At 39.8% G+C, this 12,779-nt stretch overlaps 1 protein-coding gene across 8 annotated transcripts in view; it reads left to right on the forward strand.

Annotated features, from left to right (window-relative positions):
- Positions 1-12,779, forward strand: part of LOC5572751 (SEC14-like protein 2) — a 111,939-nt gene that overhangs the window by 37,696 nt on the left and 61,464 nt on the right. The gene's annotated exons all lie outside the window — the stretch shown is intronic.

Below are 12,779 nucleotides of genomic sequence, written 5' to 3' on the forward strand. Positions count from 1 at the left end.
TAACAGAACTAATTTTACAAGGAATAAAAAACTTTTGAAGTGATTCCTAAAATTATATATTTCCTAATTGATCTCTGGGTGTAACTACTGACCGAAATCAAGACAGAATGCATGAAAAATACCTCAATAATATGTAAAAGTATTCCCGAAGATTTTATTTCCTAGAAGGATTCATCGAATACCTAGAGGAATCCCTATGAACTTTCCAGCCAGTTCTTTGCTACCACACTTGACACAATTTATGGAACAGTCCAAAACCTTACTTTGAAGTATTGCTTACGATTGGTTGGAGAAATTTGAGGTATTCCAGGAAGAGATTTGTAGAAATAAACCCTGGAGTGATTATTGAAGAAAATCGTTGAAGAATCGGAAGAAAAACATCGAGCTAAGAATTCTTGGGGAATATGTGGAACAATTCCTTATCAAATGCTTTACCGTATTCATTGAAGAATTTCTGGGTTAATTCATTTAAAGATAACTGACAGATCCTTGACATAAACCTTTTAGACTTCATATTAGATTTTTGTATAAATAGATATACTGTGGACTGTTAATAAAACCTTCGGATGATTTTTGATAAGATCTTCGATAAAAAAAAATTAGTGAAGTGCTCTTCAGGAATAAGTGCTCTTGTGAAATAATAGTCCTAGTTGTTTTTCACCTTCTAAAAATCCTTCTACGATTGATTTGGTCACCTTTGTAGCCAATTGGCTACTCACGCTGATTTTGATTGTGATCATGTCCCTGTTACATTTCAAATATCCCATGAAGCGATTCTCAATCCTATCAGCTGCACTTTCAATTATTTTAGAGCCGGCTGGAACCATATGAAATATATTTTGATAGTAATCTTAAAGTTAACATTTCTTTACAAACAAAACTATTGACAATGCTCTTGAAATTTGTTAAAGTTCGGATTCCGACATGGACATTCAAATACATATCAACTTTTACGTGTAACAGTGAAAACATTATAGAGGAATTGACTGTAGACTGTTGTATATCAAATAAATGGTCCACTCGATTCTTGCGTTCATAGCAAATGAAACATTACTGAAGCTCGAATTTGTACAAACAAAGTTGCACCGATATTTGTTTTTGATGATTAGCTTAGCCTGTGCGTCAACGAGACAAAAGAGCTTGCCGCAGGCACGTGATTCACTCGGCTGATCCACCACAAGTTGTGGTCCACAACAGCATTAGCATTATTCATCTCCTTGCTTAGGTAGAGATGGAATACATTTTTGCGCTGATCTGCCCGTCTCTTCCGCCGAAAAGCGTATGCACGCGGCGAAGGTCACGTACGGAAGCGGCAACCGGCGTCAGCCAGAGAAGACCTTAGTTTGTCATAGCATGTGGGGCTCATTAAGTCGGTACGGAAAGAGAAGATTTGTGCTAAGAGCGGAAATTGAAACTGTCTCAGTTCATTGTTCTCAACGATCTCAAAACATATCACCTAGATATTGACATAGATTAAAATCAAATCTACTGAAATAAAAAACATCTAAAGAAGTATGTACTTAAAATCTAAAAATTCTGGTTAAACCGACCGAATAAGGTGTTCTTATAGGAAACTCTGTGGGAAACTGCTCAACTTTGGGAGAGAATGCGTCAACCGTTGCGGAAAGCTTAAAGGTCAATGAACGCCATGTCGTGTGTGAATTAAATGTCTTCACATGAGCGGCTGGCAATCTGATCTTGACATATAATGCAATTTTAAGTTGGTAAATACACTCTGAAGGCTTTGCCAACAGCGCCGTTGGCAAACAAGCGCTCTCAACTGTTGCCGTTGCATACACATTCGAAGATTTATTTGGCTTGCAGCGCCACAGTGGTTCAAACTTGATGCTAGATTTTCAAACACCAAACTATGCTATGCGTTTTACTGATTGCATTACTTTTCCTAGAGAACCATTCCCCAGAAAGACGTTTGAGCGGTGCCAAATTCACTCGTTGCCATGGTAACATAAATAACACGGCACCGCTCAAACGTCAAATAATGAACTCGTGCCGATCCATGGATCTATGCACGGGTTCACTATGAACCGATGCACGTGTTCACTATTTGACGTTTTAGCGGTGCCGTGTTATTTATGTGACCATGGCAACTAGTGAATACGGCACCGCTCAAACGTCAAACTAGTGAACTCGTGCAAAAGTCCATGGACCAATGCATGAGTTCACTAATTTGTCATTTGAGCGGTGCCGGATTCACTCGTTGCCATGGTCACGTAAATAACACGGCACCGCTCAAACGTCAAACAGTGAACTCGTGCACTGGTCCATTTGACGTTTTAGCGGTGCCGTGCTATTTATGTCACCATAGAGCTTAGTGACATTTGAACACACGTAGACTAGCATACGCTCGTCATACACAGTTTGTTTATGTTTTCCTCAAAGAAACTTGCACACACTTTCCAGACTCATCAAAACGCATATGGAAATATTACCCAATTTGAAAAATTTACACCCGGATTCTGGGTGTTTTTCGAGACAGAGTGCATATTGTTTTCCTCTAAGGTTCACAACTACATCTACACTAGGGCACCCATACCATTGGGCGTGAAAACCACTATAGAAACCAGTGAATTCGGCACCGCTCAAACGTAAAATTAGTAAACTCGTGCATCGGTCCATTATTGTACGTCTAAAATTAGAGCTTTTCGCCTACAACATCATTTAACTGGAATGGAACTAGACGATAATAATCTTTCTATTAGGATGGTCCATTCCTATATGGGAACAATCAAGGATGTATGTAACTTAACATTTTTGAAGACTGTCCAACCATCCTAGTGCATACAGGCCTTTTTTAGCCTTTACGTTTTGTAGCAAATCTCAAAAGAACTTTATAAAAAAAGTAGCGGACTTCTCTTATGTAATTCGGTTTAATTTTTTTTTAATAAGACGAAGATAATAGACCTAGGAAGAACAGTCAATGTTCAAAAGAAAAAATTTCATCAACTTGTTATGAGAATATAAAACATATAACACTAGTACAAATCATTTTTTTTTAAATACAATCAAAGGGCAGAATAAAGTTTAAAAACAACAAAATACTAAATACTTACTTCTATGAAACTAAACTTTTTTTTTTCAACAGTGAAGATGCAGTTATAGGGTCGGTGTACAAATAGCCACACAGTTAAGAACAAATATTCGTATAAAATAGAAAAATAAAGTCAATGGCATTATTTTTACGTGATCTGAAAGATTTTATTTTGGTTTTGTGGAGCAAAAATACTATAAGAAGCTACTTATAAGTTACTTACTTATACTTATTAGCTACTATAAGAAGTATGCTATTTCTTATTCCTGTTCCTATAGTAGCACTAGCTCCACGTCATATGTGTGTCATGTGTAGGCAGCCATGTTTTCGTGGTCAGCATCAAACTCAAGAGCAACAACGTACATTGGCCTAATCATATAAAGGAATTTTTCCTACAATACTAAAATGTGTTTCTAGCTAATCACATCAACCCAAATTGACTTCATGTATTGCAATCCAATAGTTTGTAACCGTTTATTTGTTCGAATAACTGTTGTTTTGCGGAAAAAGAAATTTTTCGGAGAAAAAGATTTCGCTATCATCGATTGTTATTCCTCAAACGGTTATTTGTTTGCAAACATTGAGCTGTCAGTGGGAACCAGAGACGTTTGCTCGTTATTTTTCAATGGGGTTGCATAGGCGGTGTCAGGAGGCTGTTTTCTATGCATTCAATTCTCATTTGTATTGAAAAAAGTAAAATGATGCGTTTTTCAATGCTTTTTATTTAAACAAAATCAAAGACGCTCTCGTGACAATACTTTTGAATGTACAAGATTTTTTTTCATTCGACTTTTGTCACTTTTGACAAAATGAAAAAAACATGTTTTGACCAATTACGCGCTTTTATCATTTTTGTCCATTGTTTAAGATCCAGGCTCACAGTGACAGTTCGTGACAACAGAATTTGGGCTCACCATGACGTGCAGAAATTATGTGTCGGTTTCTCCCTCCCAGGTGCAAACCTGGGAGGGAGAAACCAATGCAAAATTTCTCTACGTCACAGTGAGCCGAGATTTTGCTGTCACGAATTGTCACTGTGAGCCCGGATCTTAAACAATGGACAAACATTATAAAAGCGCGTAATTAGTCTAAGCATAATTTTGCATTTCATCAAAAGTAGCAAAAATCGAATTAGAATCAATTCATGCACATTCAAAAGTAACGTCACGAGAGCGCCGTTCATTCTAATTGAATGTAAAGTATTGGAATAAGGCTATTTTTACTGTTTTCATTAAAACTGAAAATTAAACGCATAGAAAACTGTGGCCCTTTTTCAATGTTTGTCCAGAAAGATCGAAGGTACACAACAAATGGAAACTAGCGATTTTCACTAAGCCTGCCTTGATTGTCGTTGGCAAACTGGAGTTATCTTGCAATTTGGAAAACAATTCTCGCGTTTAGTATCATAAGGGCGTAACTGCAGTTTGGAAGAAACCGAGAAAATCGATATTGAAGTTTTCAACAAACAAGAAATTCACGTATTTTTTTGTTTTTAAGAGTATTTATCTGAAAATTTATACAAATACTATCACGACATTAGAGTATCCGGTGCCAAATGAAATTCACGTAAAATATGCGGGAAAATGAAATAAATTGTAGTTAGGCCGGTATGTCGCATTGGAAAAAGTTACGCCACGAAGCAAAATCATTAGGTAATTATAAATTAACAATTTCTATAACACTAAACAGACTCTGAGAGTCTCTAATAACTTTTTGTTAAAATTTCAAGCCCACTGGAATAGAACCAGCTTCTTAAGTACGTACACTTTGGACATATTTACAATTCTTTCTTCGAGGCCCATGTTGGTGCTCAAGTATCGTTTACAGCTAAGATACAGGGAAAGTTTGTTTATTTTTAACCAGAATTTGATCGAATTATTACGAGTTATTGTACACTGGCTCCAGATTGTCCTTTTCTGTTCCTACAATATTGCATGTGCTGGAATCCGCTGTGATGTGTTCAATGATGGTAACACAAATTTACTGAAAAATGTTTGGACTGCTTTTTTAACATCACTCACCTTCAACTGCAGTATATTCCTTTACCATTTCTTAAGGTGTAAACCATACTATATCTCCGAATGCATCGAACTTTAGCAACTGTGCCATATCGTGTGTAAAATGAAGAAATAATACGGAGCAGTAAATATTTTCTGTTAGACATTTTGTAAACACGGAACAGTATCGCAGTTGGCGTAACTTCAACAGATGATGATCAGAAAAGTTACGCCTGACGTATCTTTTTTCCCATTGCAGTTCTGTAGTTACGTCAAATTATGTTTTTGAAAATATGGTATTTCTAGAATGTTTTTAGTAATAATTTTTGGTAGGGTTATAGTTTCGGACCTATAGAATTCAAATATTACGAAATCTCATTTCCCGCCAAAACTGCAGATACGCCCTTATGATACTGAACGCGAGAATTGTATCCAATTTCGTGTGTAGTATCGGTGCCTCTCTCCCAGGTGCAAACCATCGCAAAACAAACATAACAGACTCGCAAAAAGGATTGGTGCGAGCTGGGAGGGAGAAACCGATACAAAATTTATGCACGTCAAGGTGAGCCGAGATTTCTGCTGTCACGAACTGTCACTGTGAGCCCGGATCTAAATAGTGGACAAACATGTAATAAGCGCGTAATTAATCAAAACATATTTTTGTATTTCATCCAAGTTGACAACAAATGGGTTGAAAAACAATTCCTGCACGTCCAAAAAGCAATGTCACGATAGCACCTTTTATTTCGATTTAATGAAATATTGAAACACGCATCTTTCCACTATTTTCAAATAAAAATGAAAATAAAATGCACAGAAAACTATGGCCCTTTTCCCATGTTTGTCCAGGAAGTTCGGAAGTGCACAACAAAAGAAAACTAGCGATTTTCCTCCAGCCTGCCTTGATTGTCGTTGGTGAACTGGAGTTATCTTGCAATTGGCTTGTTTAGGGGTATCTAGTTTTTTACATATTCTGAATCTGCGTTCAAAATTGAACTAGAATCCAAAATTTCACCATTTTCCGTGACCTGGAACTATTTTTAAAACACGTTTGAAATTAGTATGGAAATCGCTTTTGAATCACCCCTTGGCAAATTTTACTTCGGGACGAGCTGTCATTATGTAAATTGAAATGTCATCGAGTCTTACAATTGAAATCTTTTTTAATCATTTATAATATCATCATGAAGATATTGAAATGGAATAAAATCGTGTTGTACTTAGAAAAATGTGCTCTTTCGATCAATCTACAAAAAATTGAGATTTTTTCTTCACTAAACAACCCAATTTGGAAGAATTTTGTTTCATATTTCGTGTGTAGTATCTGTGCCTCCCTCCCAGGGTGCGAGTAAGTTCGCACCCGCCTACTCGGGACAACATACCAAAATAAATAACAAAATGTTCGCGAACATTTACTCGCGAATAACTAAACAAGGTGTGATTATTATGGTTTTAACAGACAAATCAATTGTATGTATATCCATCAAATTGACAGTAAACAACCAGTTTGCAGTCAAAAACCCTTGAAAAAAAGAAATCTCGGAGGAAAAATAGCAAAAAGTGTCGATTTTATTTCATTGAAAGTATTTTTAGTCCCCAGATGTTTGACTTAAGCTTGCCTTTCAATTGAAACTTTACTGCTTCGTTTCAAACCGACAAACCTTTCCTTTCATGACAGCAAGTGTAGTCTCTTTTTCTTTCGTGCTGCTTGTGCATCGCGCGACAAGCGTCTTCGTCGAAGAACGAAGCGTCGCAGCTGCTCGTCACCATCGAGACAACAATTAGATGTGTAAAATATGGTACAATATTGATCCCAAAATGCTGCCTTGAGGAACACCAGCTCCAACAGGATCTATTTTATACCTAGAGTTTTGATAATTAACCTGCTTATCTGTTAACAATGCTCAATCAACACAACCAAATCAATTGACCTTTCTCCTACACACTTGGATCAAATTACCGTATTCGGTAATCCATTTACCGAAATCTCAACAGCTGAGTGATCGTTAACCAGTTCGGTAAACGAGCCGATTACAGATCATAGGCCTTTTCATGTGACAGATCCGTCTATGCATTTATTTACATCGGTGGAGGACCGGTGCTAACACGGGCCTGTCATTCTCATAGAAGAACTGTCAAAGTGCTTCCCGATCAGCTGATTTGAGACGTCATGTGAATAGGCCTATTCGGTAATCTCCGTTTTTGAGCTCAGCTGTCAAAATAACCGAACCGTCGGTAATCGTTTACCGAAGAACTGTAGACACGGTGCAAGGATATTTTTTCTTCGAACCTTGTTTTCCCGTAAGGAATAAATATAACGAAAACGGATTTTCATGAATGCGCTTCTTTATTTAATAAGCAAAATCAACAAGTAAAAATGAGTGTTCACTCGGCAGATTCTACAGCAACGCCTGGAAGAAAAACGTACATAACTGATTGACGCTGTCATCCATTCAAATTACTGAAGTCGGTAATCTAACAGACATTCTACCGAAAGATCAGTTGAATGTTTTACAGTTTTCGGTGATCTGAAAATTCACAGATGTTTCGGTAATTTTTTTTACAGATCATTTATAATTCACCGTAGTTCGGTAGTTTTGTTTGTAATGAGCTGTCAAAAGCTGCTGAATTACCGAATTATCGGTGTTCTTGTGAATTACTGATATGTTCGGTAATTTTATTTACCGAACGCGCATAGTCTGAATGAGTGTGTATAGATATAGAAAAAGCAATCGAAAATTAAAATACTTTTATTTTTCAAAAAGACATTCCCAGGTAACATTGGTAGCTGAACAATAGTTTTTTAAACTGAAATACGCTTAAGAGTGATTTGTTCAACTCATATTTAGCAAAAATGTTTATTGGGTTATAAGAATAATTCAAAGCTATCTGTCAAACAATACATTTCAGGTAAATCATAAGAACTCAAAATTTGATCAAGTAGTCTAAAAAAGCTGTAATAACTTGTTCCTCAAGCAGCGAATGGTGCTCTGCACAAAAATCAGTCGCTCTTTCATGAAATGCCCATATGATATCTTATAAGAAAATAACTTCTCATTCTTACACTTCAAACTCTTGTTTATTTTACGAATGATATATAATTCGTTGTTTTGATTGGTCATGGCATGGGCCAATTCCTTCAGACTTCAGCATCTTTTATCGAGTGCCTCAAGGGTCAACACCACGAAACTATTACATATATCCATATGTAAATAGCTATTTATTTTTATGGCTCTATCTAATAGTCCACGGTCAGGTGAAGAACAAAATAACTCACTGAAAACAGGTAGTCCGCTGTTCATCGAACCGGGTGCGGAAGGAGGGTCAAGTCAAAGCGATGCAATATTACCCCCCTCACGGCAGCATCAGCAAAATAGCATAATATCTGGTGAAGGTGAACAGCTTTTTTTTGTTGTTGTTGCCGTAAGCCATGCAATCGACCGGCTACTGCAGGCTCGTGCTCGTGCTTACCCACACTGATTGTTGTGGAAAAACCACCTCGCGCTCTTGGCAAGACTCGATCGTGAGCCACCAACCACCCCAGAAAGCAGCTGATGGGGGGTGGGCCTCCTCAACCCGGGTGGTGTGCTTGTGTGAGGAAAAGCTCTCGTCACTGCACTGGTAGGAAAGATGGAAGCAAGTGAAAATCGTGCACCACCGACCGGCTTCAATATGCCTCGAACTTTTCAAGTCAATGCACGTGGGGTGGTTCGGTAATGGCGGGCGGCACACATAGGAGTAATATATGCTACGTTGAAATACAAACACAACTGAACGGATTGTTTTCCTAGAACAGTACGAGTGGAGTTGATCTATTTTTAAAGGTTCTCATGTATGTTTTCTACAATGTCGCCATGTATATTAGGGGAGAACTGATAACATTCGAATATCTCGCTATTTAAACATTTTAACATTTTAAATAGTTGAAACATATTCTTCAAAGCTGATCTCGTTTATTTTTATAATATATGAAAAAATACGTTTCTCGTACACAGCATTAGCGTGGTGCTTTTAGCGGTAGCCAACCTGAAACATGTGGGTTAAGAATTTTTGGCCATGTTATCAATCCTGTTACCCCTATGTGGCAGCTCGAAGAAAACAAGCCACAAACACGGGCGCGCACGACTTTAGTTCGGTTCGCGTCTAAGTTCGATGGCATTGCATCTCATCAGCGCATTCTCTCACGACAGAAAAGTGGTTTACCCAGTGACTGACTAACTTACTGATTGACTGACTTCATTGCTGGCTGATGCGGTGAAGCTCGCAGACTGTCCTCCTACAGTCTGCTGAATCGCAAGGGTAATCCACATGGCTGGTTACGTTCATGTCGAGCATCCTACAACGAGTTACCGTCTAGGGTGAACTGGTTCGACTTCAACATTTGCACGTGGAATTCGATTTTCACGCTCTCAAACTCGTTAGCTCAAACGTTTGGTTGATTACAGACTGCTGCAGCATCCCCCGCCGGCATCGCTTCTTGTATATGCATTTCATACTCCCCGACGAACAGGTGTTTGCAGAATGTCAACTATCAAGGGCACGTTAAGTGGTAGTTGCTGCTGCTAGTAATCGTGGCGTGATTTTCCGTTTTGCAGTTTATGTTGAGTGGTGTGGGTGCAAATATTATGATTTGTTCGGTATACGGTGATTCAAGGGTGTTAATTTAAAACGAACAGGTAAGTAATAATTCCGCTATTCTCCAATGAATTCACGGTTATTATTATGCACTTCAGCGGTGGCTCTGTTGTACTTTGCACAAAACTTGTGGAAAAATCTCGCTTTTCGTGCACAACTGTCACATAACTGAACCAACACGACATGGCTTTGGTCAATCGGAAGGCTAACAGTTGGGAGCATGAATCAACTAGTAGTCCCAGCGAACTTTGTCTTGCCATTAAGTAGGCTGTTGAAAAACGCGCTGAAACGTCCCGTACAAAACGACAGTTCCACTTACTCCCGTTTTTTTTCTCAAGCCATTTCGTGACATACAAACACCATTCCATTTTTATTTTTATAGATTTTATAGATAGATAGATAAATGAGCTGTCTAGCTACAATTCTTTTGTCTTCTTTTGAAGTTCTTCAACCTTCTTGGTCCTCATCACTCAATGAGTAAATGCGCCGAAGTGATTTGACGCGTTGTTTGCCTGCTGCACATATTTTTGTCATGGTGTATTTTTATTGTTAGTTTTTACACCACCTTTTGCAGAAAAGTGGAAAGAAACGGTAGGTAAACGGCGGAGAAATAGTTGTCTGAAGTTGACCATTCTGTATAGGAAAACGCCTACGTACATTTTATATGTCCGATACTGTATATCTGAAACATTTAGTACGCTATGCAAACCTACAGTTGGTTGTCGATGAAGCTTCAGTGAACCATGAATATCCAAAGAACAGAAACGTTTACTCCGGTAAGGGTTTGTACCGTTATTGACTAAATAGAAAAGCATTTGGCTTACCTAACATTTTATTTTCCATTTATGTATCTACAGTTGTAGATTGCATTACGTACACGGTTCGAACAAAACGTGTAAATTTCTATGATACAAAACATAATTGGAGCATGTGATGGATATTTATCTGATTTCTCATGTAATTGTCAATACCATGTAATATAAACTTCAATTTCATGTAAACCAAGGGGAATTTGTGAAATTGATTTTAATGATGTGTAATAGTCATTAATTCTAACAGTGTAGTTCCGTTTTTTGCAATTTCTCATCGTAAAGGAGAGTTCCCTTGTTTTGTCAATTTGATTCACTTCGGCAGGGATGTTTTTCAACCGAACGGTCTTTTCATGGTGCATTTTTCTAACACAATTTATTGTTAATTGAATTAAAAAGTCATCCTACTATCTTACTTACTTACTTACTTACTTATTTGGCTTTACATCAATTACCTTGATAAAGCCTCGCCAACAATAATTCGCCAATTCACTCGGTTCATGGCCGCTTCTCTCCATCCTCGACTGTGACCCACGCTCTCCAGGTCCTGGTGCACCTGGTCAATCCACCTAGCTCGCTGCGCCCCACGCCTTCTTGTTCCGACCGGATTCGTAGCGAACACCATCTTTACAGGGTTGTTGTCCGGCATTCTTGCAACATGCCCTGCCCAGCGTATCCTTCCAGCTTTAGCTACCTTCACGATACTGGGTTCGCCGTAGAGTTGAGCGAGCTCGTGGTTCATCCTTCGCCGAGACACGCCGTTCTCCTGTACGCCGCCGAAGAAGTCCGCGTCCTTAGCACTCGGCGTTCGAAAACCCCAAGAGCTTGCAAGTCCTCCTCGAGTATAGTCCACGCCTCATGCCCGTAGAGGACTACCGGTCTTATGAGCGTTTTGTACATCGTACATTTGGTGCGGGGGTGAACCTTTCTTGACCGCAGTTTCTTCTGGAGCCCATAGTAGGCATGACTTCCGCTGATGATGTACCTTCGTATTTCCCGACTAACATTATTGTCAGCCGTCAACAAGGATTCGAGGTAGACGAACTCGTCCACCACCATACCTTCGAGACCTTACCCCGTCTATCGTAACACTGCTTCCTAGGCGGGCCCTGGCGCGCTCAGTTCCGCCAACCAGCATGTACTTTGTTTTCGACGCATTCACCATTAGCCCGACTCTTGTTGCTTCGCGTTTTAGGCGGGTGAACAAATCTGCCACCGTTTCAAATTTTCTCCCAATAATATCCATGTCGTCCGCGAAGCAAACAAATTATCCGGATCTCATGGAAATCGTGCCTCGACTGTCAAGTCCGGCTCTCCGCATAACACCTTCAAGCGCAATATTGAACAACAGGCCCGAAATTCCATCGCCCTGTCGTAGTCCCCGCCGAGACTCGAACGAACTGGAGTGTTCGCCCGAGATCTTCACGCAATTTTGCACACCGTTCATCGTTGCTCTGATCAATCTTGTGAGCTTCCCGGGAAAGCTGTTCTCGTCCATGATTTTCCATAGATCTACGCGGTTGATACTATCGTATGCCGCCTTAAAATCGATGAACAAATGGTGTGTAGGGACCTAGTACTCACGGCATTTCTGGAGGATTTGCCGCACGGAAAAGATCTGGTCCGTTGTCGAGCGGCCGTCGATGAAACCTGCTTGATAACTTCCCACGAACTCGTTTGCTATAGGTGATAGACGACGGAAGAGAATCTGGGATAGCACTTTGTAGGCGGCGTTCAGGATGGTGATTGCACGATAATTTTCACACTCCAGTTTGTCGCCCTTTTTGTAGATAGGGCATATAACGCCTTGCTTCCACTCCTCCGGTAGTTGTTCCGTTTCCCTGATTCTGACTATCAGCCGATGCAGACAAGCGGCCAACCTGTCCGGGCCCATCTTGATGAGTTCGGCTCCGATACCATCCTTGCCAGCGGCTTTGTTGTTCTTGAGCTGTTGAATGGCATCCTTAACTTCCCCCATCGTGGGAGCTGGTTGATTTCCGCTGTCCGCTGTGCTGACGTAGCCATCGCCTTCGCTGTCCTGACCTTCTGTGCCTGTGTTCTCTGCGCCATTCAGGTGTTCATCGTAATGCTTCTTCTCCTCTAAAACCTCCTGGCACTCCTCGTCGAACCAATCGTTTCTTGAGCTCCGTTCCACATATCCGACAACGCTTTCGGCAGCGTCGTTAATGGCTGCTTTGACTGTCCTCCAGCAGTCCTCAAGAGGGGCCCTATCGAGCTCGCCCTCATCCGGCAACGCTGCGCGTACGCATTGGCGACATCCGATTGTTT

The sequence above is a fragment of the Aedes aegypti genome, chromosome 2 (genome assembly GCF_002204515.2).
Source record: "Aedes aegypti strain LVP_AGWG chromosome 2, AaegL5.0 Primary Assembly, whole genome shotgun sequence".
Classification (NCBI taxonomy): domain Eukaryota; kingdom Metazoa; phylum Arthropoda; class Insecta; order Diptera; family Culicidae; genus Aedes; species Aedes aegypti.